The following is a 3,619-nucleotide window of genomic DNA, read 5'->3' as shown; positions in this document are numbered from 1 at the left end:
CTATTCTTTTTCTTCTTTATTAGTCTAGCTAGCAATCTGTTTTACTAATTTTTCAAAAACCATTGATATTTTGAAGGGATAGTTGTGTCTCTATCTCTTTCAGTTCAGCTCTAATCTTGGTTATTTCTTGTCTTCTGCTAACTTTGGGATTTGCTTTGTTGGTTCTGTAGTTCTTTTAGTCGTGATGTGATGTTGTTAAACTGGGATCTTTCTAGCTTTTTGATATGGGCATTTAGGACTATAAAATTCCCTCTTCGCACTACTTTGGCTGCATCCCAGAGATTCTGGTACATTGTATCTTTGTTCACATTAGTTTCAAAGAACATCTTGATTTCTGCCTTAATTTCATTATTTACCCATGAGACATTCAGGAGCAGGTTGTGCAATTTTCATGTAGTTGTGTGATTTTGAGTGAATTTCTTAATCTTGAGTTTTAATTTTATTGCTGCAGACCAATATCCTAGCTCCGCCTCCTGGGTCTATTGATGCAAGAATCCTCAACAAAATGCAGCAAACCAAATCCCGCAGCACATCAAAATGCTTATCTACCACAGTCAAATAGGCTTCATGCCTGGGATGCAAGGCTGGTTCAACAATGGAAATCAATAAATGTGATTCATCACATAAGCAGAACTAAAGACAAAAACCATACGATTTTCTCAATAGATGCAGAAAAGGCCTTTGATATAATTCCATCAACATCCCTTCATTTAAAAAAACTTTCAATAGTATTGGGGTCCCGGGGAAAATGACCAAATAGAAACAGCTCTGGTCTGCAGCTCCCAGGGAGACCAACACAGAAGGTAGGTGATTTCTGCATTTCAAACTGAGTGTAAACAAAGCTGCCAGGAGGTTAGAACTGGGTGGCTGCAAAGTCACTGTAGCCAGACTGCCTCTCTAGATTTCTCCTCTCTGGGCAGGGCATCTCTGAAAGAAAGGCAGCACCCCCAGTGAGGGGCTTGTAGATAAAACTCCCATCTCCCTGGGACAAAGCACCTGGAGGAAGGGGTGGCTGTGGGCACAGCTTCAGAAGACTTAAACATTGCTTCCTGCCAGCTCTGAAGAGAACAGCAAATCTCCCAGCATAGTGCTTGAGCTCTGCTAAGGGACAGACTGTGCCTCCTTAGGTAGGTCCCTGACCCCCATGCCTCCTGACTGGGAGACACCTCATACAAGAGAGCTCTGGCTGGCATCTGGCGAGTGCCCCTCTGAGACAAAGCTTTAAGAGGAAGGAATAGGCAGCAATCTTTGGTGTTCTGCAGCCTCCACTGGTGATACACAGGCAAACAGGGTCTGGAGTGGACCCCTAGCAAATTCCAGCAGACCTACAGCAGAGGAGCCAAACTGTTAGGAAAACTAACAAGCAGAAAGGAATAGCATCAACATCAACAGAAAGGATGTCCACTCAGAAATCCCATCCAAAGGTTACCAACATCAAAGACCAAAGGTAGATAAATCCACAAAGATAAGGAAAAACCGGTGCAAAAATGCTGAAAATTCCAAAAACCAGAATGTCTCTTCTCCTACAAAGGATCACAACTACTTGCCTGCAGGAGAACAAAACTGGATGGAGAATGGGTTTGATGAATTGACAGAAATAGGCTTCAGAAGATGGGTAATAACAAACTCCTCGAGCTAAAGGAGAATATTCTAATGCAACGCAAGGAAGCTAAGAACCTTGAGAGAAGGTTAGAGGAATTGCAAACAAGAATAAGCAGTTTAGAGAAGAACATAAATGACCTGATAGAGCTGAAAAGCACAGCACAAGAACTTCGGGATGCATACACAAGTATCAATAGCCAAATCAATCAAGCAGAAGAAAGGATATCAGAGATTGCAGATCAACCTAATGAAATAAAGTGTGAAGACAATATGAGAGAAAAAAGAATGAAAAGGAATGAACAAAGCCTTCAAGAAATGTGAGACTACATGAGAAGACCAAACCTAGGTTTGACTGGTGTACCTGAAAGTGACGGGGAGAATGGAACCAAGTTGGAAAACACACTTCAGAATGTTATCCAGGAGAACTTCTCCAACCTAGCAAGACAGGCCAACATTCAAATTCAGGAAATACAGAGAACACCACAAAGATACTCCTTGAGAAGAGCAACCCCTAGACACATAATCTTCAGATTCACCAAGGTTAAACTGAAGGAAAAAATGTTAAGGTCAGTCAGAAAGATTGGGTTACCCACAAAGGGAAGCCATCAGACTAACAGCAGATCTCTCTGCAGAAACCCTGCAAGCCAGAAGTGAGTGGGGGCCAATATTCAACATTCTTAAAGAAAAGAATTTTCAATCCAGAATTTCATATCCAGACAAACTAAGCTTCACAAATGTAGGAGAAATAAAATACTTCACAGACAAGCAAAACATTCCATGCTCATGGATAGGAAGACTCAGTATTATGAAAATGGCCATACTGCCCAAAGTAATTTATAGATTCATTGCTATTCCTATCAAGCTACCATTGACTTTCTTCACAGAATTAGAAAAAGCTACTTTAAATTTCATATGAACAAAAGAACGCACATAGCCAAGACAATTCTAAGCAAAAAGAACAAAGCTGGAGGCATCATGCTACCTGACTTCAAACTATACTACAAGGCTACAGTAACCAAAATAGCATGGTACTGGTACCAAAACAGATACATAGGCCAAGGGAACAGAATAGAGGCCTAAGGAATAATGCCACACATCTACAACCATCTGATCTTTGACAAACCTAACAAAAACAAGAAATGGGGAAAATATTTCTTATTTAATAAATAGTGTTCGAAAACGGACTAGCCATATGCAGATAACTGAAACTGGACCCCTTCCTTACACCTTATACAAAAATTAACTCAGGATAGATTAAAGATTTAAATGTAAGACCTAAAACCATAAAAACTCTAGAAGAAAACCTAAGCAATACCATTCAGGACATAGGCATGGGCAAAGGCTTCATGACTAAAACACCAAAAGCAATGGCAACAAAAGCCAAAATTGAAATTGACAAATGAGATCTAATTAAACGAAAGAGCTTCTACACAGTAAAAGAAATTATCATCAGAGTGAACAGGCAACCTACAGGTGGGAGAAAATTTTTGTAATCCATCCATCTGACAAAGGGCTAATATCCAGAATCTACAAGGAACTTAAATTTATAAGAAAAAACAACCCCATCAAAAAGTGGGCGAAGAATATGAACAGACACTTTTCAAAAGAAGTCATTTATGTGGACAACAAACATATGAAACAAAGCTCATCATCACTGGTCATTAGAGAAATGCAAATCAAAACCACAATAAGATACTATCTCATGCCGATTAGAATGGCAATCATTAAAAATTCGGGAAACAGGCCGGGCGCGGTGGCTCACGCCTGTAATCCCGGAGGCAGAGATGGGCGGATCACGAGGTCAGGAGATCGAGACCATCCTGACTAACACGGTGAAACCCCGTCTCTACTAAAAATACAAAAATTAGCCAGGCGCAGTGGCAGGTGCCTATAGTCTCAGCTACAAGGGAGGCTGAGGCAGGAGAATGGCATGAACCTGGGAGAAGGAGCTTGCAGTGAGTGGAGATCGCGCCACTGCACTCCAGCCTGGGTGACAGAGCGAGACTCCATCTAAAAA

The sequence above is a fragment of the Mandrillus leucophaeus genome, unplaced genomic scaffold (assembly GCF_000951045.1).
Source record: "Mandrillus leucophaeus isolate KB7577 unplaced genomic scaffold, Mleu.le_1.0 Scaffold298, whole genome shotgun sequence".
Lineage (NCBI taxonomy): Eukaryota > Metazoa > Chordata > Mammalia > Primates > Cercopithecidae > Mandrillus > Mandrillus leucophaeus.
This window is presented reverse-complemented; position numbering follows the sequence as displayed.